Here is a 24,635-nt window from a genome sequence, read left to right as displayed (position 1 = left end):
TTCTAGATTTGAAGCTTTCGTGACTGCAAGGATTCATACTCTTAGGTTTTTTCGGTAAAGTCACGTAGCTAAAAAAAAGAATAATAAAATAATAATAAATGAAAATAACTCAATTAAATCACGACGTTTCGGAGGCAACACAAGTCTCCGTCTTCAGGTGGGACCGTCACAGCTAAATTTCACTTAATCACTTCATACAGTAAATTTAGCTGTGACGGTCCCACCTAAAATAAAACAAATCACGACGTTTCGATCGCAACACAATCGGTCGTCCTTTTTTTTGCATGATGACGACCGCTTGTGTTGCGATAGAAACGTCGTGATTTGTTTTATTTTATTTCTACCCACGTGACTTTACCGACAGAACCAAAGAGTATGGATTCCTGCAGTCACGAAAGCTTCAAATCAGGGAAATTGAGTTTGTAGGTCCATACGGCATACAGCCGTTTGAACACGGCAAATAAAAAAATCCTATTTTTGTCTCTTTGTTTGTGTTTCTCCCTTGTGATGGGACTTTGTAGGATGAACGTTGAGATTTATAACGGACACGGGGTGACCAGGTACGCAGAATTAACACATTCCTGCGGAGGGAGCTGGTAGGAACGTTGGGTTGCTCGGTCAATGGCCAGGGTCAACGGCGGCGTGGTGTATTCCGCAAATATGCCCGACTGTGAGGGCGGGCACAAGCCGGCGTGAGTAGGTTAAACGTTGAGTTTTATAAGGGCACCACGGGGTGACCAGCCCTTCCCCACCCAGCCCCACCCTCCCCACCCAGCCCCACCCTCCCCACCCAGCCTCTCGCCACCCAGCCCCTCCCCACCCTCCCCACCCAGCCCCTCCCCACCCAGTTCCTCCCTCCCCACCCAGCCCCTCCCTGCACGACGGACGGACGGACACAATAATCCCCCGTGGGCTGGTGTAACCAGGAGATTCCTACCAGTAAAAAATACTTCTTTCCCAACTATTTTCCCGTTCAGTCGAGCAATCCAGCCTACGCGACACTAATCTGTTCCGATTAGTCGAATCGTCGAGGCGGCAATCGGCTGAGTGACCAACAACCTTTCGATTTAAAGCTTTCGTGACTGCAGGGATTCATCTTCTTGGTTCTTTCGGTTAAAGTCACGTAGAAGGGAAATAATAAAGTAATAAAAATAAAACATAATGAAATAATATAATAAAATAATATTATAATTATTTTTTATATTTTTTTTTTTGTATTATTTCCCTTCTACGTGACTTTACCGAAAGACCCAAGAAGATGGCCAACAACCTCTTTAAATCGTCGGCGAACCCCACAACTCCCAAGTTGTGAACGCCACACTGCTGCTGAAAACTATTCTTGAAGCCCACTTATGGGGGGAATTGTTATGTGCCGCGTGTCGAACGCAGCAGTAATTTTCATTATCCAGACGATGGCGCCGTTCACCGAATGTGAAAAACGATGTCCTGTGCACGACGATGATATAACATCATTGGAACCTCATTTGCCAGTAAAAAATATGATAATTGTTTTTTTTACCCTTCTATCTGGCAACAAAACTGACACCTTTTTTTTATATAACATGTCAACCCATCACGGTTTAACCCCTGATTCTTTGTGCAGGGAAATTGGGGGGTTTTCAGGTCCATATGGCGTACAGCCGTTTCAATATGGGCAACAAAATCTATTTTTTGTCCATTTGCTTGTGTTTCTCGCTTGTGATCGGGCTTTGTAGGATGAACTTTGAGATGTATAAGGGCCACGGGCTGACCAGTGAGGTCTGAGTTGGTCTGTAATGAGGGGCCGTCCATAAATGACGTCACGCACCTGGGGGGGGGGGTCAGATTTTTTTGACGATGTGCGACGAGGGGGGGGGGGTGAGAAATGTGACATCACATCAAAATGTGCAACTTTAAATAAATATAGGCAACACGTTCTATTTAATTACACCATCAGAGTGCAGCGCCACATTAAATACGCACTACAATGACAATAGTTTAAAGTGATTTGAAGCATGTTATATTTTCAATGGGACGTCGAGCCAAGGGCGTGGCCCTGGGGCTGCATAGCAACATCTAGAAGGTTCCAGGGGTGAGGCTTATGATTGGCTGCGTGGCATCACGTGAGCCAGGTGATATAAGAGGAGGAGAGAGACAGCTCGTGGTCAGTGTGGAGAGGTTCGAGGAGAGACCACGTCTGTGCCTCCGGCACGCCAGCGGCCACGTGGCAGGCCGGAGCCTGTCTCACACACGCCGTTAGCCAACGGTGTGAGGGAGCGAGGAAAGCGAGCGAACGCCACGCTTGAGTAACGGGAGTAACGGGAAAGAGGAACCTAGCGGTGTGAGAGAGCTTTGTAAATGAAGAACGATTAAAGACAATTTTTCGATTTAAAGCTTTCGTGACTGCAGGGATTCATCTTCTTGGTTCATTCGGTAAAGTCACGTAGAAGGGAAATAATAAAATAATAAAAATAAAACATTATATTACTTTATTATATTTTATTTTTATTATTTTATTATGTGTTATTTGTATTATTTTATTATTATCATTTCACGTGACTTTACCGAAAGAACCAAGAAGATGAATAAAGACAAGACAAGAGATACGATATCGTCCGGAGTGGGTTTATTACATATACATACCGACTTTCCACTGGCACATCTGAGATAAGCGAGCGTGGGGGGGGGGGCGGTGGGGGCATACGACGCATTTCATTGCGTGTGACAGTCGTTCGGTGAAGATTCTTTAAACACAGCACGACCCCTTGCCCATTGGGTGGGAGACAACGAGCCGTCGACGGACAAGCCCCCCCCCCCCCCCAATCCACCCGGTGCAGCTCAGTTGTACGGTGAAAAATAGAGGTACAAGCATGGCGGGGGGTGGGGGGGGTGGGGGGGGCGGATAATCAGGCAGGTGCCATTTAAGAGGCAGGTCGACGGGCGGGGGGGGGGGGGGTGGGGGGCCTCGGCAGGGATTGGAGAAAAGTCGAGCGATGGGCGCGAGTCGGTCACCACTCGGCTGGCGTCCACGTCGGTCCGGCCAGTCTGGAGGTGACGGCTCGTTGCCAACAAGGAGGAACTCGTTGAACTCGGCCTCAAACGAACGTCTCCTGGCAGACGGCCCGCTTACAAGGGGCGTGTCACGGCGTTGGTCTGCGTTCCGATCCGCCGCGCGTCGCCTTCGACCTCCCATAAAAAAAACTCAATTCCCAGACGGGAGCGGCAGCCCGTGGAAGGAGACCTCGGAGTGGTTGGAGTTCGGGAAGAGCGGGTTGGAGCCCTGCGAAAAGGGGGAAAACGCAGATGAGCGGCGAGTTCGTCGGGGAAAACGGGACAAACGGCGCACAGTGTCGCGCGATGAAAGAGGCCGGTCTGTGTGCGGGAGTGAGTAAGCGTGGGGTGGTTTCGAATGCCGAGCTTGTGGACGGCAGGATGTGTCAGCGGCCGACGCTCGTGTGTGAAAGGTACTGTCCGGGCCGAGCGAGAAGCTTGTTTGTTGTAAACACTGCCGCCTAATTTGAAAAAAGTGCTAACGTTAAGAAATTTTCTTGCTGTGGTTTTCACACCTGATGATGATTGCTTGTGTTGCAATCGAAACGTCGTGATAATTAACATTTTTACTTTTTATTATTTTATTATTTCCCTTCTACGTGACTTTACCGAAAGAACCAAGAATTTGTTTATCACCTTTCTTGTACTTTGCACCACTATCGTGTTTTAATATTTTTTTGTTGCTGTAACCTTCTTACCCGCCTCAACTGGCTCATCGGATTCCTCCAGCATTAACCAAAGATTCCGATTCGGATTCTGATACGTACCGCGCCCCACTTGGCGTGCATGCGGTCGTTCTGGAAGCGCGAGAACGCGCGCCGGTCCTGCACCGTCACCATGAGCTTCCACGCGAGCAGAGCGCCGGCCACGACGCACAGCACCGCGTTTGGTCTCGCTCACGCCGTGGGCGCACACTGCGCGACGGCGCACCGGGGCGGACAACACGGGAGACAGAGGAGTTCATGAAGTCGCACGGCGGTGCTGTCGCGACGGGATATTAACTGCCTCGCCTGGTATGCAGGAGGTCGCGGGTTTGATCCTGACCCTGACGCCAGCTGTATATTTGAAGTTTGCGTGTCTCTCTCTCCCCCCGTGTTCATGTGGATTTTTCTTTGGGTCCTTCAAGATGTTAACTACCTCGCCTGGTATACAGGAGGTCGTGGGTTCGATCCCTACCTTGACGCAGAGTTTGCGTGTCACTCTCTCTCCCCGTGTTCGCGTGGATTTTTCTCCGGGGCCTCTGGTTTTTCCCTCCACGTTTAGAATCAACGTGTGTTCAGAATATTCGGCTGCTGTTATAAATTTTCCATGCGATAAGCCACTTCGTTGAGCTATCATCTGTGATAGCCAGGTCTCTTCTGTACAAGCCCTATAAAGCTCTGTGGGGCCTTACCTGGCAAAATAAAATTTAGTTTAATAGTTTCATAGTTTATCAGTAAGGGAATCAGGCAGGTGTGCGACGATGCTTGCAGTGCGACGTTGGTTGGAAATGTGCTCAGTGGCGGTCAGTGGCTTCCTTGTCACTCTATCACTACTACCGTGGTTACCATTTCCCACGAAAATCACTCCTTGATCGCTCAGCACATGTTGAGGACTCAAGTCCACCAGACTAACTGGTGCCCCATCAGCCCACGTCTATGCTCCCAGCCTATCAACAATACCCGCACTGACCAGCGTGCCGCATACGGTCAAACAACTTCTACGACCCGCTCGGCATGGCGGGCGAGGCCCTCATCCGGCAGTGGATTTGCAAAAAAAACTTCCGTATACAGTAAAACCTTGGATCGCGAGCATAATTCGTTCCGGAAACGTGTTTGTAATCCAAAGCACTCGTATATCAGTTGTGATCACGTGACGCTCGGCAGACAAAGCGTATACACGCACTACTCGTATTTCAAGACGTCGCTCGTTTATCAAATTAATATTTATTTAAACAAATTGCTCGTCTTGTAAAACACTCGCAGACCAAGTTACTCGCAATCCAAGGTTTTACTGCATATAGACATACGCACATGCACATGTACCGTAAATACGAGTGCGATCACATGGTGAGCGCTCGTGCAGACTCCGGACGGGTTTACCTGGCTCCTTCAGCGCAGCCAGAACGGACTTCTCGTCCGAGTCCTCTGTGTAAGTGAACGACATGATGCAGTCGTCCTGGGTCTTGTAGCTGCAGGTCACGGCGTACTTGTGACTCTCATCTGCATCACCAACACACGGGGGCGAGCAGACGCGCCCGCCCGCTGCGTGACGTCAACGGCGCGTCGCAGATCGCCGCTGCGCAAGCGACGCGTGGACGAACCGTCGCGACGTGAACTCGACGGCCACCCTCGCGGCAGGCAGCGGCTTGTGGCTCGCCCGTCGAACATGAAGACGGTCACTGCATCGCGTGGCGCTCTCAGATGCGCTTCCGCGGCCGTCTGGAACGCTCTTCCTTCCGATATTAGGACCCCACTGGGAGCTAGCTACGCACTTTTAAATCATCTGGATCGAAAACTAATTTCTTTAGAACTGCTTCTTGCGTTTAGTTTGTTGTCTTTCGGCCCCGCACCTCCGATAAACACGGTTGGCTACGAAATGAGTTAAAATATACGTACGTACATATGTGTAGTTACCGAGCAGTCTTGGGGCTAGTCTCCTGGGAATCGACACCCGCTCGAGACAACTTTCTAGGCTCTCACATCCCTGAGAGTGACCTCCGGGGTGTGGGCTTGCGTCTGAGGACTTGGCCTGGAGCCACCAGCCTTGACCAAGGCCTAAGCCTCGAGGAGTGGTCCCCAATCGCTTGTCCACAGACCACCAGGGGGGTCGGTCTGAAAGGTCGTGGGGGATTGGTCCGTGGAACTGCCCGTGGCACAACTACTGCTCCCCACGGCACAACGATTCGCAGACCGCATTCACGGCTCGTCAACACGGCTGGCTCTCGGCGACATCTGCCGATTCCTGGCATTCATCAAGAGTAGGTCTAAGTTTCGAAATGTGCGTTATCGGTGCACGGAGGCATGTGGAAATATTTTGAGGGTTGACGGCGGTCCGCACCTCCAATGAGCATGGTTGGCTACGTACGGTGCGAAAGTTCAAAGTACGTACATACAAGCGAGGCCGGGAACCATTGGTCTAGACGGGGTGGGGAACCTTTTTCTGCAAAGGGCCATTTGGATATTTATAACATCATTCGCGTGCCACGCAAAATTAAATTCATGTTGCTATGAAAAAAGCGTCTAGATTTATTGAATTTCGAGTGGTGCGGTTGCCTTGGCAGGGCCAGACGAAACGATTTTGCGGGCCTCATGCGGCCCGCGGGCCGGACGTTCCCCACCCCTGGTCTAGAGCACGTGGCCTTGACTGGTCTTGACACTGGCTTCGGACGCACAGGCACCTGGGCCTTGGCTTCAGCCTGAGCCTCGTAACCCCTGGTCCTTGATGTCAAAGACTGTGTACTGGGGCATGCAGCGCTGCCTACAGCATGCAGCCCAGCAGGTATTACTCAGCATTGTCTTGGTGCTGGTCGCCTTTTGGCATCCTCTGGTCGAACACCGTTTAAGAACTACGCTCTCAAGAAAGCTGTACTCTGGTCTGGACCAATCAGTTTCAAATACAATACATATACTTACCAGAGCAGGTTTTGTTTGCATGTTCACTACAAGTTACATGTGGTCAATGCAAACATGATTCCTAGTAAAAGATTTCAGCTTGGTCTTTTAAAATCTTAACACAACTGTTTTATTGCCAGAAAGGGGTAAAACCTATTCTCATATTTTGATACTGGCAAGGGATGTCCCATGAATATGTGCAGCGCGTGCGTGCGTGCGTGTGTGCGACGGACCTATCGTCTCCACTTGCTGGATCTCGTCGACGCACATCTGCGCACACGAGCCGTCCTCCCAGAGGCGCCCCCGCTGGAACAGCCGGCACTCGACGCACTCCCTGTGAACACGTAGCGTCCGAACAATCACAAGCGCGGAGCCGCCCTCCGGAATGCGCACCGTTTCAGCCAATCAACACATTCCTGCGGAGGGAGCTGGTAGGAACGTTGGGTTGCTCGGTCAATGGCCAGGGTCAACGGCGGCGTGGTGTATTCCGCAAATATGGCCGACTGTGAGGGCGGCAACAAGCCGGCGTGAGTAGGTTAAACGTTGAGTTTAATAAAAAAAAAACAGTATTATTTTTATTGTATTATTTTCTATCTACGTAACTTTACCGAAAGAACCGAAGAATAAATTAATTATGAAGAGTGGGCAAGCCACAAACAACAACAACGACGACAACAACGAAACCGTGCCAGACCACACCAAGAGAACACACAGTAAAGTATCCACTCAACAAAATGGCACAAAAAACATTGAACTATCTCTACACATGGGGTAATGATCAAAACGTATACCACCTCGCCCCCACCGCAACATGCGAGCCGCGCCGGGGTCCATTGCGGGGGTCAAGGAGCTGGCAGGTTATATTCCCACTGCAGAAAGCCCGGAGAAATGCCGTCATTTTTGTCACATTCGGGGCCGTTGACACGAATAACAACGTGGTATTTTTTTTTTAAACGTCCGCTGGGAAGTGCGCGGCGTGGCGTTTCCGGTGAATACTACCGCGGTATTAACCCGCCGGGTGGCTCAAGCGTGTGGCTCGCAATCGCAAGGTCGCGAGTTCAAATATCCCCGTCAGAGGGGGTCGACTCAGCCCATCATGACTCCTCCGAAGCCGATTAAAATGAGTTAACACTTTGCGAAAAAAAGCTGTTGTCCTACGCAAAAGACTCGCCTCCCCCCCCTCCCACACTAAGGGATGTGGCATTTCAACCACTGACTATGAGATGAACGACGCGCTCAATGCTCATACGATCAATAAACCACTTTCAGTTGCTACTCTACTTTTTTAACTTTTAACTTTGAGCAGAGCAGACGCTGGGCTCGAAGGACCTCTGGCGAAAAACGGCGCTGTCGCTCCAGCCGGGCCACGGGGTAAGAACGTTACAGGAACACACACACACTTAAGCGGTTGTGCTTTCGCTAAGTTGTCCCCACCTGAAGGAGGAGGCTTGTGTTGCACCCGAAACGTCGTGATTTAATTTAGTTAAAATGTTTACCTACGTGACTTTACCGAAAAAACCAAAGAGTATGAATCCTTGCCGTCACAAAAACTTCAAATCTAGATTTAAAGTTACAGGAACAAACAATACAGAAACAACGATACGATAAGAGTGCAAAGTACAATAACGGTAAACAAATCACCCAAACACGTACAAATAAAACTAAACCATCCCCATCCTGCCAGGCAACACCCACTGAGATATTAACTTATTGTTCAAAAGCGACCAGGCCACAAACGATCGCTCAACGAAGTGGCTTATCATGTGGACATTTATCGCAGCAAAATAATCTAAATAGTCTAATCACATGTTTCTAAATGTGGAGGGAAAAACCGAAGGGCCCAGAAAAAAAAATCCACGCGACCACGGGCAGAGAGAGAGAAACACGCAAACTCCAAATATACAGCAGCAGGCGTCAGGGTCAGGATCGGACCCACGGCCTGCTGTATATCAGGCGAGGTAGTTAACATCTCCAAGCCACCGTGATGATGATGAGAGAGAGACACGCAAACTCCAAATATACAGCAGCAGGCGTCAGGGTCGGGATTGAACCCCAGACCCTCCTGCACACCAGGCGAGGTAGTTAACATCTCACCAACGTGGCGCTTGACTGGTGGAGGGAGGAGGTGGTGGTGGGGGGGAGAGTGGGGGGTAGGGGGAGGGTGTTGGGTGGGGGGGGTGCCCCGTGGCGTTACTTTTTGATGCTGCAGGCGTCGGGGCACGTGGGACACTTCTGGCAGACGTCGCCGAAAGTGTCGGGCTGGGTGCATACGCAGCGGCCGCACGAGCATAGCCCCCGGCCGCTGCAGAGACGCCCGTCGGCGCCCAGGCAGGCCTCCGTGCGCGTCGTGCAGCTGCAGCTCTCGCCGACCCAGTCGGGGCCACAGCGGCACTCGCCGCATTCGCAGTGCCCGTTGCCTGGGGGGGAGGGGGGGTTGGGGGGAGCGCGAGAGAGAGGGGGGGGGATGGACGACGGGCGTCAGTTTAACACGTAGCGGCAGGCTTTGGCGAACAATATTATCCATGGTGTCATTCACGTGAATAGCATCCCGTGATGCTGTACGTTAATTACGTATAATGACCAAATCTCATATATACATACTCTTAGTTTTTTCAGTAAAGTCACGTAGGTAAAAAATTGAAATTAAAATTAATAAAAATAAAATAATAATAAATCACGACGTTTCGGAGGCAACACAAGTCTCCGTCATCAGGTGTGACCGTCAAAGCCAGATTTGCTGATACAGCAAAAAACTAAGAGTATGAATCCTTGCAGTCACGAAAGCTTCAAATCTAGAACCCATATATACAGCACACTATCAAGCAAATTCAAAAATGAATTGAACAAATTAAGATGTGACACCAAAACAGAAAGCACAAGCGTCCGTCACCTGATGACGGATGTTTGTGTTGCGCCAGAAACGTCGTGATTTATTTTATTTTCTACCTACGTGACTTACGGAAGCTTCAAATCAAGATGGAAAAATATAATCACAATAAAGAAATGAGTCTACGAGGTCGACACATCCCAGACCACGATCCCAACGTCCAAAGGAAGCCAGCAAATTTAACACGTAGGGCTTTCACAAACAATATTATCCAGAAGAGGTTTTTGTTGTTGGTTAGATCGCGTAAATATAAATGTGTCGTTAAACCCACCACCACCCAACACGGCCAATTTGTAAAGGTTTGTCACGTAAACACAACGTGCCGATCAGTTACTAGTTCAGCACACCGGCGTGTTGGATAGTAAATCCACAACATTCACAATATGAGCACCATGAAGTTTCGCCGGTAATTACAAACACGATGGCATGTTTCGGCATCGGACGTTCCACGCTCACAATCCTCACCGACGATCCGGCGGTCAACTTGGATTCTCACTCGTCTCTCTCTCGCTCATACCGGCAAGGCAGTCAAGGGTCCTGGGTCCCCACTACGTCTACTGAGTCTGAAACGAGGAACTCGTTAAGGTGTGAAAATTACACTGGTCAACAAAAAAAAAATCAGCACCCCAAATTACCTTAAAACCGTTGGAATACCTTATGCCAAAAAAAGTGTGTTGACCAGTGTAATCATTGTTGAAACGAGGAACTCGTTAAGGTGTGAAAATTATCAGCACCGGGAAGACTAAGGCGTCCGGCACGGTGCCGACCACACGAAATCCTCGTGTCGTTGTGACATCCTTGACAGGCTCTCGCTCACAGCACTTTGCCCTTCCAGCCTATGCAGGCGACATGGGAGGGGTGGGCGCCACGGTGGTGAGATGCTACCTCCCTCGCCTTGTATACAGGAGATCGTGGGTTCGACCCCGACGCCTCTACATTTGGAGTTTGCATGTCTCTTTCTCCCAGTGGTCTCGTGTGGATTTTTCTGCGGGTCCTCCAGTTTTTCCCTCCATGTTTAGAATCAACGTGCGGTCAGTGGATTTGGCCGCTGCTATGAATTTCCACGTGATGAGAAGCCACTTCGTTGAGCTATCATTTGTGGCCCGGTCGCTTCTGAAAAAGAGCTACACAGCTAAATGGCCTTACCTAGTAAACAAAAAAAATAGTTTATAATTTAGTTTATGTCTTGCGTGTATGTGCACGCACACACGCGCACGCACGCACGTACCGGAACACAGCAGCCCCTTGTGACGGGGGCACGAGAAGTTGTCGCACTCGCAGAAGGCCCCAGAGACACGGCCAAACTCGCTGGCGTGGCACAGGCACTGGCCGCACACGCACTCCCCACGGCCGCTGCACGGCAAACTGCGCTCCCTCATGCGGCACGCCGAGTCCTGCCGTCGGACACAAAGACAAGGGGTCCCCCACCCCAACCGTGGAGCCTTCGCAGAATGTACGGGGGGGGGGCAAGCGCTATGAGCGTGCGGCACCTATGAAAGATGGCACCGGTAACTAGAGGCGGTGTGGGTGGCCGCCGCCACGCCACCCCGACCGCCTTCGTCTCCCCGGTGGCGACGTTTACTACACATCGCACCAGGTATTCATTTGAGGCCGAGTCGACCTAGGCAGAGGCCCAGGATCAGTTCTGATAATAGTCAGTCGTGTTGGCCGTGAGCGGGAATCGAACTTGGGTCGCCGGGTTCGTTGCCGCTTCCCAAAAACAACAACCGCCATTCGGTGACGTCGCTCGTGCCAGACTATGTGCATTCTGAGGTCACGTTAAGCGTCGAAGGCTCGCTGGCAGGAGGTCACAAGAGAGACCCAGGTGACCGAGAGGACTGGCAGATGCACCGCCTGTGCCCCCCTACTGCGCCAACTTGCTGCGTTTTAGCCGCCCGGCGCTCCGCTCGTTGTCGTGGAAGGCGACTGCCTCCAACCGCCCAGCAGCGTCCTTTATGAGCCTCCTCCTCCACAGAGGCTGCTCTTGACACCAACAAGACACCCCCACTCTCCTCCACCCTGCCCCTCCTCCCCCCCCCTTCCTGGTGAAAAGTTGCACACCGTACCGGCGCACTCCCGGACGGTCCCAGCTCTCCCTCCTGGCACTCGCACAGCTCCCCAGACCTGCCGGGGTTGCAGCGGCACAGGCCGCAGGAGAGCGAGCCGTACCCCCCCGAGCAGTGCGGGCTGCGGGGCACGGCGCTCGCCTCGCAAGCGCAGCCGCACCGCACCAGTGCCGTCACGTGCAGGCTGTCGCGGAAGCCCACGGGCTTGATCGTGAAGTTGCGCTCGTAGGAACGCGCGCCGGGGCCCACGGCGGCGCCGCCGGTGCCAGCGCCGTCGTCCCCGGCGCCGCGGGGGCATCCACGTGCCTCCGCCGTGACGGTGAAGCTCACCTGAAGTGGGACAACACGCAGCGGCGGCAGCAGCAGCAGAAGTAGCAGTGATAATACAAAATATCAAAAGGCTTTGTACGTACATACGTTGAACTTCTTTCGTATCGTACGTAGCCAACCGTGCTAATCGGCTTTACACTTGCCGGCAAAAATACAGGAGGTGTTAAGCTGTTCAAACATCAAATAGGCATCTCTATCCGCAAGGCATCATCAAGTCTGCACGAACCACGCATGCTTGTGGTAGAATATGCAAACAGACGTGGCTTTGATAAGAACGTCTGCATTGTCTTTGAAACCGAGTGGCCTACACCAGAGACAGCCTCCTTCATGGCCGAGTCTCACCGGTGTCAGACCGGAGAACACCGCCAAAAGGCGAACGGCACAATGAAAACGCAAATATCAAAGCATCGATGGCTCGGGTGGAGCAGTTGTGGGGTCCCATCGATGTAGAGATTATTTAGTTGGAATATTTTACCCTTCGCGTAATGTGAGAACCGGGTTTAGTCACGGGTGGCTGCTCAGATTCAAATCCGCAGTCATCTCACAGGTGCCGGCATAGCCCTCCGACACGCTGTTAACAGCACAAGATCAACACGTTCGTCAATAGCGCTCCGCCGAAAGGAATAATAAATATATAATAGGTGAAGTAGTGGAAAATGGTCATTCATCATAGCCAGCCTGTTGCTCAATGCCGTTTCTAATCGTCATGTATATTTCCCTCTGGGGCAGTGTTATTGCCCTTTGTGCCTCCACACCACTGCCAACGGCAGTATCGCGCGATAACAATGTTGACGAACGTATTCGTTATATGGGCCACCTGACTGTCCAGGCCTTTTTAAATCCTTTATATTAAGTTCGCTTGCTTGCTTGCTTGCGTGCTTGCTTGCTTGCCAGCTACGGTTCCGTCCGTTCGTAACAGGGGATTCGCGATAACTCCTGGAAAGATGATGATGTCAATGAAAGTTTAGTTTAAATGTTAGGGACTCACCCAATTGTAGAAAACCGGGATAGATTAATTACAGGGTTACTCAAAATTTGTTGATTAAAAATAACAATGATTACACTGGTCAACACACTTTTTCTGGCATAAGGTATTCCAACGGTTTTAAGGTAATTTTGAGGTGCTGATTCCAAATCTGGCATCAGTTTTTGTCACATTAGGTTTCTGAGATATCAAATATTGCATTTTCAATAAAAACTGCAGAAGAAAAATATTAAATAAATGTGGATATCTACATAAAATGATATTATAAACACACTATCCTAAAAATACAGCACCATAGTTTAACACTAAAGCAGTCACTGACTCGCAACAACTTGCAATCACAAGTGACAGAGTTAATTTCGGGTAAAATCAATGAAAATTGGGTATGCCGATAGCATAAAAATGAGATGTGATAGAGCAAATCTGAGATCCGATTTGGAATCAGCACCCTGAAGAAATTAGTCTAAAGCAGCTGCAAAAGTCCAGGCCAGAAAAAAATGTTTTTTTTTTTGTTGACCAGTGTTATTATTGACTCAGTTTGGGCGGGTGGGAAGGGGTCTCGCCTTATTTATCTATTTGTATGTTCAGTGACTTGCTTTCCTTTTCTCTATTTCGCTCTCCCGTTTGTTATCGTAGCTTGCTAACCCGCCTCTAACTGGACATCGGTAGACAAAAAATAAAAGTTTCATAGCTCATCGAATTTCTCCTCCAGTGGAAAGAAAGATTAATTACAGGGTTACTCAAAATTTGTTGATTAAAAATAACAATGATTATGTGCAGGCCTTTTTGGCCAAGACGATCACGGGGGCAATGCTCGGCAATCGTCAACTTCCGAAATCTTTTCACTTTTACCGAGAGAGCTCCATTCGACTTGTGGTGCAAAACGCTCAAATGAACACATACAGGGCGTCTTTAAAGCAGATGGGGGAGAAGCATAGAATTCACGAGGAAAGCATTCAAACTCCGCGCGCCAGGACATTCCACCCTCGGAAGCAGGCAAAAGCCGACGGTGATACGGCTGCTACTTAGCAGAGGCGTGCATTCATCGGTTCACATGGCCCTGCAGTGGCCACGTCTAGACACGAACGTAATGCATCATTATCATCATCATCACGGTCCATGGGCATATAGTCCCGTAGGTGTCTGCTGCACATTTCGTCTTTTGCTTCCACTTGATGCCGTAATGTGGGGTAATGTGACCCCCCGCTCCGTCTCGTCATGCGACAGGTCCCCATACATCAGGGATATTAGGGCACCAAGGTGGCGGGATGTTAACTACCTCGCCTGGTACGCAAGAGGTCATAGAGGTTCGATTCCCGACCCTGACGCCTCCTGTATATTTGGAGTTTGCGTGTCTCTCTCTCTCTCTCCCAGTGGACGCGTGGATTTTTCTCCGGGTCCTCCGGTTTTTCCCTCCACATTTAGAAACACGGGTTGAGAGCATTTGGCTACGATACATTTCCAAATGATAAGCCACTTAATACTGGTAGGAACATCCTGGTTACACCAGCCTACAGGGGATTATTGTGTCCATCGTGCAGGGAGGGGCTGGGTGGGGAGGGAGGGGTTGGGTGGGGAGGGTGGGGAGGGACTGGGTGGGGAGGGTGGGAGGGGTGGGGAGGGTGGGAGGGGTGGGAGGGGTGGGAGGGGTGGGGGGTGGGAGGGGTGGGGCTGGGTGGGAAGGGGCTGGGTGGGGAGGGGCTGGGTGGGGGGTGGGGAGGGGCTGGGTGGGGAGGGGCTGGGTGGGGAGGGGCTGGTCACCCCGTGGTGCCCTTATAAAACTCAACGTTTAACCTACTCATGCCGGCTTGTGCCCACCCTCACAGTCGGGCATATTTGCGGAATACACCACGCCGCCGTTGACCCTGGCCATTGACCGAGCAATTCAACGTTCCTACCAGCTCCCTCCGCAGGAATGTGTTTGCGCTATAATTTGTGTTTATATAAATGGTTCATATACTTTTGCAATTTGTACTTTGTAAGAGAAAAGATACCTTATTTTACATATTTAGTTTCCCTCTATGTTGCACTCCAATCGTGTTGTATTGTTTGTTACCGTAACTTTCTGAGCCACCCCTACTCGACATCTGTGAAAAACAGCTTCATAGCTCATCGGAATACTCCAGGATAAATAAAGATTCTTATTTATTTTTTCATCGTAAATATTATATGCAGAAGACTATTTCATATAGGCACATATACAACCCAACAGAACATTTCAGTTATCTCCCTGAGAGACTCACTAAGCGTGAGCACACGGGAACAGCGACGATTTCAATCGCTCAAATACAAAGGGTAGATTTGAGGCAATGGAACCCGAGATTGTCACAGCAGAGATGATGAAGTACTTTCCGACAAACACTGAGCTACACGTGACGCTTCTGTGCCGAAACACAGAAACCCCCGGTGGGTGATGGATGGTTGTTGCTATGACTCAACGGCATCAAAATGTATTACGGTGGTAATGTTGAAACGACCTCTTGATCAGGTTTCAATGCTATTTTGTGTTTAACCGGGTGTGAACTCAACAGGCCCGTCTCGTCTCAATTTGCAAGTCACCTGGGGCATTGATTCACCAGCAGCGGGTGATGGTTGCCGTGCGTATAATGTAGCCACAGTCTGACCTTAACAGTCGTGAACAAGGCCAAGTCAGGTGAAGCGCACGTGAAAGAAGGGAACCCGCGTCATTTGTGTGAAGGAAAGAGAATAGATGAGGTAAGGACAAAAATAAACCCGCTAAGGGCCAATGATTCTTCAAGATCATTCCTGTGAAGCCAAGTTGAAACAAGACATCCCTTCACTTCTATATCAAATTACAAAACGACTGTTTTAAAAAAAAATGCTCTGGTCAAATGACCGTTGATTAACGACATCATTTAAAAAAGAGGTATCCGTGAGCCTTTCCTGAATTAACGCCAATACTATTATAACAGTTACGCGTGCCTCGACTCCTTCACTGCCTGTGACATCGGGCGGTACCGCACCGTGTCACCTACACACATCTCGACCCGTTCACTGCAACGCGCCGCAAGTCGGCAAGCCGTGAGGACACGCAAGCATCACCACGGTGTCACTCGGCGAGTGTGACGTTGATAGCGGCACAGGTCAGCTTCTGCGGTGGGAAAAAAACCCAGATGACGGTCGCTGACCCACGCTGGGCTGGCCCGGCACAGGACCACAACAAACTAACGCACAAACTAACCCACAAAAAGCAGTGGTAAATGAATTCGTTTGCCAATACAGAGGACTTACAAGTGCAAAGCTCCACTTGCTTCCTAATATCGGAAGCAAGAGCGCTCGAGACGGCCGTAGAAGCGCATCTGCAAGCGCGCGATGCGGTGACCATCTTTGTTCGATGGGCCAGCCGAAAGCTGTTGCGATGGATGAACGGAGATCGCGTGGTGGTTTATCGCTCCTTGACGAGCTCAGCAAGGTATTGTGGGTCACTTGAGGCAAGAACTTTCTGTGTGTAATGAGTGTGACCTTGAAACGTATTTGTTCGGCTACCGGAAGGCAATACAGCTCAGCGAGCACTGGAGACGGACACGGTGTCGGACCTTGCAGTACCCCGTGCCAGAGAATGCTGTACACACCGCAGCCTGATAATGTTTTTGGCAGACGTCCCGTAGAGCAGTGAGTTGGAATCATAAGTAAAACTCAGTGTTTTATATATATAGCAACTTTCACGCAAGACCTCACAGCGCTGCTTTACAATACAATCCCAGTAAAAAATAAAAACCCTAAAACATTAAAACCAAAAGAAAAACCAACCCTACACAGACGGATACGCAGGAGAAAATAAACGCGGTTTTTCAGACGAGCGCCGAAAACCTCGACTGACGGGAACGTCCCTAACGGAATCGGGAGAAAAAGGCGTTCCGCAAAACGACGACGCCAGACCACCGCAAGCTCCGTCAGCCATTGAGTGCAGATGTTCGTAGCGGGACGCACGGCGGGACGCACGGCGGCTCTCACCGTGTCCCTCACGCGGAGGCCTCCGCACTGCCGCTGGCCGGGCCTCACCGTGCCGTTCTGGCACACGGCCGTGAAGGAGAGCACCACGTCGTCCGGCTGATCGTACACCTCCAGCTCGACCTTCGAGCGGATCTTCTGCTCCCGGGGGAGGAGGGGGGGGGTGGAGAGAGAGAAAAGGAGAAGCGAGGACACGAGACAAATACGTCGTCGGAAGTGAGCACGACGGCATGACAAGCAACCACGCCGCGTCTCGCTTGTCTTCCACAAGCTTGCGCCCCCCCACCACCACCAACCCGTACGTTCAAAATGTGTATTCTTGGTTCTTTCGGTAAAGTCACGTAGACAGAAAATAAATAAAAAAAGCAAAAATGTTTTCTTTTTATTTTCTTATTTTCTATCTACGAGTCACGTAGATAGAAAATAAAAATGTTATTTTATTATTTTTATTTTCTATCTACGAGACTTTACCGAAAGAACCAATAATATGAATTCCTGCAGTCACGAAAGTTTTAAGTCAAAGTTCAAAATGCGCTCTCGGCGTCGCAAGCTGCGAGAATCTCCATTGGAACTATCAAGAGTGAGCAGTGCCGCACCCCCCTTGCCGTTCATAATGAAGGTTTTTGTGTCGTAACCCTCCACCACCCGACACAGCCAGTAAGGTTTGTCCCGTAAACAACGCGCCAATTCGTTTACTACCTCAGCCCACCGGTGGGTTGGAGAGTAAATCCACGACGTTTACAATGCGAGTAACGTGACGTTTCGCCGGTAATTACACCCAACGTCATCGGGCGATTTGCCAGAATAGTGAAGCAATCCACCAGCTTCCGGTCTTAAATAGAGCAAGATGACGTCATCACTGAACCCACCAGGCGTCGGGGTTAGGATCGAACCCACGACCTTCCGCGTACCAAGCGAGGTAGTTAACATCTCGCCACCATGGCGGGATACATAGCCCCGTTTCTTCTCTGTCCAGTCTGGACGCTCAGGCTCACAGGGCGCACGAACTTGGGACCGAGCGTTCGTAAAAGTCTCCACTGCCCCCCTTGCCCCCCATGCCCCCCCCCCCTGGCACCCACCCCCTTAACTCGCGCGGAAATATCCCCGTGGCTTTCTCAGTTACCACGTTTCGCAGCGGCGAGAGGAGGAAATCCAAAGCTCACGTTTCCCCAACGCCAATTGTGCTGTAGAAGGTTTAGGTGAATGCATCTAGAGGTGACTTAGTGGTCAATCATTCCTGCCACACTTAATTTATGAATATGCACCGATTATAGAGCGCAATTGCACTCTGGTTTGATGCATAAGAGTATAGTTTATTCATTCACAACGTTTAACCTTCAAGCAATTCTAGATTTGAAGTTTCAACCTTCAATCAAACCATCCTCGAATACGGCTCTTTAGAGCAGCACTCGAGATGGAGGTCCTTCCGCCAGCAGTGGCAGGAGAGAAACATTGCAAGGATGTGTAGTTACCTGCTCAACACTGAAGCCAAAAACAGAGACATACCATCACACATTTCTGGCTTATGCTTGGTGACGTTATACGGTGTAGGTGTCTCCCCCGTTGAGCGAGCGTCTATAGCTTTATTGGAAGTGTGTAATTTGCGTAGCAGAGTTCCAGAACAGTCATGAGCACCATGTGCTTTTTGCATCGCTCGGCCCTTCCCCATCTCCCCAGCGAGGTCCCCCGCACGCGCGCGCTTGCTCCTGCCTGCGAATGCGCTCGCTAACATCGAAGGACGTTTTTGTCATCGGAAGCATCTGGTGAAATGATGGGGGATCGTCATTCCTCGCCAATCTACACGCCACAACCCCCGTATATCCTGTTCCAGGGCGGAGTGAATCAGCGCATGCGGAGGAAGGCGCGAACCGACGAAGCGGTTTCGCAGAGTTTGCAGAGGCCGAGCGAAGGCCCCCACCCCCTTCTCCCCTCTCACCCCACCACGGCGCAACCTCACGTTGTGTGCAGGTGACCGCCGTCATACCGGCTCTCTCCGTCCGGGAATTTGTCGTCTCTCACCCAACCTGCCGAGCCATCGATTTAAGTTAAACGAGTCAAGATCTGGAAGTCACAATACGTGTTTTTTTTATGTAGTCTTATTTACAACGTTTTTCATGTTTTTGTTTCCTTTGGAAAATTTATTGAGCTCATTAATTTTACATTAACATGTCGCGGTGGCTAGGAGATGTTATCTCCCTCGCCTGGTATGCAGGAGTTCGTGGGTTCGATCCCGACCCCGACGCCTGCTGTATATTTGAAGTTTGCGTGTCTCTCTCTCGCTCTCCCTCCCCGTAGTCACGTGGGGTTTTCTCCGGGTCCTCCGGTTTTTCCCTTCAAGCTGCCACGTGACAGGCACATATTCTGAGCGATTTGGTTTTTCAGGAAAAGTGGGATGTGAAAAGCCACACGCAATGATAAAAAGCGACATGCCTCCGATTTTGCTGAAAAAACAAGTAAATTGGCACATTTGCCCATCACGTGACAACTTTATTTCATTGGCTCTGTCAGGTGGTGGAAGGTCACAGTTAAACATTGTGACATTGTACACTACGCAATGATCGAACACAAAGTAAACTAATTATGAGTCGCAACGCCCTGTTGTGAAGAAAGAAAGAGTTCGCCTTTTGGCGTTCTCTGCTCTGACACTGGTAAGACGAGGCCCTAAAGAAGGCTGTCTCTGGTGTAAGCCAATCAGTTTCAAAGACAACGCAGATATTATTATCAGAGCATGTTGGCTTGCTTGTCCACCACAAGTACGTGTGGTTAATGTGAACTTGATTCCTTGCAAACATCTTAACCCCTCCTGTTTAATTGCAAGAAAGCGTAAGGCGTATTGTTCTTTTTTCATGCACAGAACTCCAGTAGAACATCGGAGATCGAACGCACCAGAACTCGAACAAATCGGTGTTCGAACGATATTTCCGAACATTTTTTGCCCCGGAAACTGAACGAAATTCGGAGGTCAAGCGAGCAATCGCGACTTGAAAGAACCCGTACGGCTGAGACGCGTATGGCCAGCGTGCATGACACTTGCCCAGACAAAGGTTTTTCCACCTCCTCCTCCTCCTCACCACCTTCCACTCAAGCCATCAACTCTCCTTACTACAGATAAAGTGAAGTTCAATGTTCATTTATTTCATTCATTCCATATATTTATTCCATTTATTTATTGTATTTCTTGTTTTCATATATGCTTTCATGCATGTAATTACTGTAATTTACATTAATTTTTATGGGGAAAATTAATTCGGTGTTCGAACAAAATCGGTGTTTCGAATGGCCTTCGGGAACGAATTAAGTTTGATCGCCGGGGTACCACTGTACTTTGGAGATCCCTTCGAGTGCCCTGTTATGCACACTAGGCGGCAGCAACTTCCCCATCTGCACCGGGACACAGCGATGTTTGTTCCATGACATTCCAAAGCACTTTTTCAGTTCTCAGGAGGCTGGAATTTAAGCCGAACTAAGCACAGAACCAAATGTAAAATTATTTTATTCATGGACGCCGGGATATGAACACGGCATATTATTGAGGTGAGCGGCTTTGCACTTGGAATGTTGCGAGTTCAAATCCCTGACTGGGGGTTTGACTCGGCCCATCACTCCGGCAGGGTCGATAAAATAGATACCACTTTGTGGTGCCATCAACAGTGGTCGTGCTATGATATCACAACGGATGAGCTCCACCTCCATGCTCATTTGAGCAGCAAAATCACTTGGATCAATGCAGCGATCCAGAGTGGTGCAGCGGTCGTAGCGTGTTACTTCGCAATCACAGCGGCAGCCAGTTCAAACCCCAACCGGCGTTGTCCAACCCCATCACCTCTCCATGACACACAAGTCACATTTTGTCAAGTTAATTTCCCCCTGCCATAGGAATGAGGAATTTCCACCACCGGCTGCGGGTTGTAAATTGCATAGATCGTCGACGAATACGTTTTCGAACGAGTTAACCGCTTCCATTGTATGCACATATATAAATATATATTTTCACACACACACCAGTGCCGCCAACTCTTTTTACGGTATTATTATGATTACACGCGTTCTCCCGCAGCAGCCCCAGAACCGAGGCTAAATATACTCCGCAGGAGGAACCATGGAGATGGGGGGGGGGGGCACCGCGCACCACACAAGGGCAACACTGTCGCTCCTCCGCACAACAACAAACATCTCCCCCGGGGCCGACTGACTCCGGAGCGCGTTGCCCGTTCCTGTATAACGGCAAGGCACACAATTTCTAACGGTCGCGCACATCGGGCGGCCGACTGAGTGGCGGTGGCGGCGTTTACCACCGATCCACCGCTTCCTACGAAGTGGCAGCTCACGAGACGCCGGGAGGCACGACGCAGCCGCAATATTGGGTCTGTCTCAAGAAGGGTCCCTGCCAAGTCAGGGATATAACTGCTGGTGGTGGGGGGGGGGGCACAAGCTGTCGAAGGTGGTCTCAACCCCAGGGACAGACGGCAATCATAATAATGACGGGAATAAAGGAAATCGATTTTGACACATTCGTCAAAGTTGAGTTTGTTATTGACAAATTTTTTCAACGGAAATACGTATGGAATATTTGTGCCTGCGTACTACGCTGCCAGCTCATAATCGTAATAGATTTTGTAACGTAGCATCTTTCGCCAAATAGATTACCACGAAAGTAGTTCAGAGGATGATTCGTGTTATCTCGTATAATCATGATCATCGGCCATCTGCTGCTGGATGAAGGCCTCCCCCAAGTGGCCAACACTTCTCACGATCCCGCAATGTGATAATCCGCCTAGCACCTGCACGCGAACCGATTCCATCGCTCTATCTCCACGTAAATCTGCTCTCCCAAGTAAATCACATGATACCGTTTGTTGTTTATCGCTACGTGGCGAAACGTTTCCCACTTTGCAGGTTTGCAAAACCACTTTGGAAATAAGTTCCGTCAGGTTTGCTTATCCGGGCCATTCTCCTAACACATGGGGGGGGGGGGGGGGGGGGGGCGATGCGTTGCTTTGCCAGACTTCGGAATAGAGTTTGCACAATTGTAAGCAAAAAAAACTACATTTTTTAAAGATAACATTTCCTCATAAAACACAGATGAAAAAAGATGGGGATATGAACGCGATTCTAAAGCAATGGGGTTTTGATGACCACAGCGTGACGTGGAGATCACCCCCCCCCTCCTCCCATCCAACGCAACAGCTGTTTTTAAACACCGAGGCAGCAAGCAGCTGACAGCAGGGTGGGTGCGGCAGTCCACAGTAGAAGTGGGGCTGCTGTTTTTCCAACAGCTCGCATAGCCCGCAAGACTTCCTTAAGTCTCCCCGTCCGTCCACAAAGGGGTAAGGGGTCATCACGCCTTCAGTCGGCTTGCAACAAAGGCGCCCCCCCCTGCCCCCCCCTGCCCCCCCCCCCCCCACTCTTCGGGAAGATGCGACGATTGCACAGCGGCCACGCGGGCTGAGATCCGCCGGTCAATAATTCTCTGCACTGCTGCGTAACAAACCCCGCACCCCCCACGCCCCCCTCAAAGCGTTCACGGATAATTGTACAGTGACACCTCGGGCGGCCGGACAGAGAGCAGGAGCAGCTGCGGTGAGGTCAAGCCGAAAAGTCTGGTGGCGTGAAAAGTCCAGATAGCTGCGAATGAACATGAAAAATGTACGCAGCAGGGAAAAAAATTGCAACCGTCTGTACATGCCTGTGTGTAGTGCGCGTGTGTTTTACCGTATGGACTAAAATAAAATAACTGCAGAGTACTGTGCGTTGTCTACTGTGCTGGTGATTTGGTTGGTTGAGTGGTTGAGGGTACATCGGTCACCCCCATCCCCCACAACCCCGCCCCTCCATCCCCCTACCCTTCCCCATCCCGTCCATTCCCCACTACCCCTCGATTCCCGACCACCCCTCCCCTCCATCCCCCACAACCCCTCCCCTCCATCCCCCATAACCCTCCCCTCCATTCCCTACCACCACTCCCCTCCATCACTCCTTCCCCCATCCCCCACCACTAATATATTGAGTGTATTTAATACACGCTTACACACTAACATACATATTTTAGACATTATACACTACACTATACAATGTGTTTTAATGCATTCCATTACACATCACCGATTGTGTATATTAGTCGAAGCAAATATTACGGACACTATTTAATAATATTTCTTATTTTCTTCCATTGGATAGACTGTGGATTTTTTTTATTTTAATAATTTTTATTGGCCAATACAGTCGAGCTAAGTGCGAATTCCAGGTAGCCAGGTGTTCCAATTCATTGCCAAGTAGTCATTGGTTCTTTCGGTAAAGTCACGTAGGTAGAAAATGTATTATTATTTTATTATTTCATTTCGACCAACGTGACTTTACCGAAAGAACCAAAGAGTATTGATTCCTGCAGTCACGAAAGCTTCAAATTTAATTGTCAAGTGTTTTACCCTATGGAAAATTTATGAATTGTAAGAATCCCAATTCATAGTCGCTCCTAAGAAGGGATGCGACGAAAGCACACGTCCGTAAATCCAGGTCACCCGTATTGCCGTTCCCATTTCCCGCTAACGACGAGCACAATCATTGACAACTTTCGCTCGGAATCGCATTTTCCATGCCACAGTGGGCCAGCGGCAACAAACTCGTTCACGTTGCACACACAGGCACAGAGGCCTCTCTCTCTCATCCGAAACAAAAACGCTTGCCACAATTGAACCACGATACCTCGCCGATATCGTCAAGGGGCGTAAACCATCGCGCAAAATCCGGTCATCCTCGCAGAAGCAGCGGCAGCTTTTGCCTCGCCAATCGACACAAAGACGGTCATCACATCGCACGCTTAACTACCTCGCCCGTTATGCAGAAGGTCGTGAGTTCGATCACAACCCGAACGCCCGTATATTTGGAGTTTGTACGTTCGCACCGTGGTCGCGTGGATTTTTCTCCAGGTCCTCTGATTCTTCCCTCCAAAATGTAAAAGCATGCGTTTAGAGTGTTTGGCTGCTATAAATTTCCATGTGTTAATCCACTTTGTTAAGCTATCATTTGTGGCCAGATCGCTTCTGAAAAAAAAGAGCTATAAAGCTCGGCGGGCATTAACTGGTAAAATAAAAAATGTTTAGTTTTCAGATGCGCTTCTACGGCCGTCTGGAACACACTTTCTTCCGATATTAGGAAGCGACTGGGAGCTATCCCCTTTGAAATCTAGACTTAAAACTAATATCTTCAGAACTGCTTCTTGCGTTTAGTTTGTCGTCCTTCGACCCGCACCTCCGATAAACACTGTTGGCTACGTACGGTGTGAAAAAAGTTCAACATACAAGCGTGTCGAGTGGTGTGGTACGCACGTTGTACGCGGATACGATGAGCTCGATGACATTGCTGGAGTCGTTTGCGAGGATCCCAACTGTGGCACCCGGCAGACGCTCCGTGTAGTTCTACAAAGACAAAGACACACACACACGACACTGTGGTTAGCTATTCACACATAGTTCAGCCTTTACAAATGAATTCATCGACACCGGTACAAGCTCTATTCTTTCTAGATTTGAAGCTTTCGTGACTGCAATGATTCATATTCTTAGGTTTTTTCGGTAAAGTCACGTAGGTAAAAACATTAAAAAGTAAAATAAAATGAAAATAAAATAAAAATCACGACGTTTCGGAGGCAACACAAGCTTCCGTCTTCAGGTGGTACCGTCACAGCCACGACGGCTGTATCAAGTAAATGAGAGATTGTAGGAGCTACCACTCCGTTTATATAATGGTTGAAGATGGTGGTGGGGCAAGGGCCG

General features: G+C 49.8%; 1 pseudogene; it reads right to left on the bottom strand.

The window, feature by feature from the left end:
- Positions 1-2,642: 2,642 nt before the first annotated feature.
- Positions 2,643-24,635, bottom strand: part of LOC133358336 (integrin beta-3-like) — a 35,802-nt pseudogene continuing 13,809 nt past the window's right edge.

The sequence above is a fragment of the Lethenteron reissneri genome, chromosome 61 (assembly GCF_015708825.2).
Source record: "Lethenteron reissneri isolate LAM-NWPU_2019-01 chromosome 61, ASM1570882v1, whole genome shotgun sequence".
NCBI classification, from domain to species: Eukaryota; Metazoa; Chordata; class Hyperoartia; order Petromyzontiformes; family Petromyzontidae; genus Lethenteron; species Lethenteron reissneri.
The sequence above is the reverse complement of the archived record's forward strand: the minus strand, read 5'-3'. Positions and strand labels throughout refer to the sequence as shown.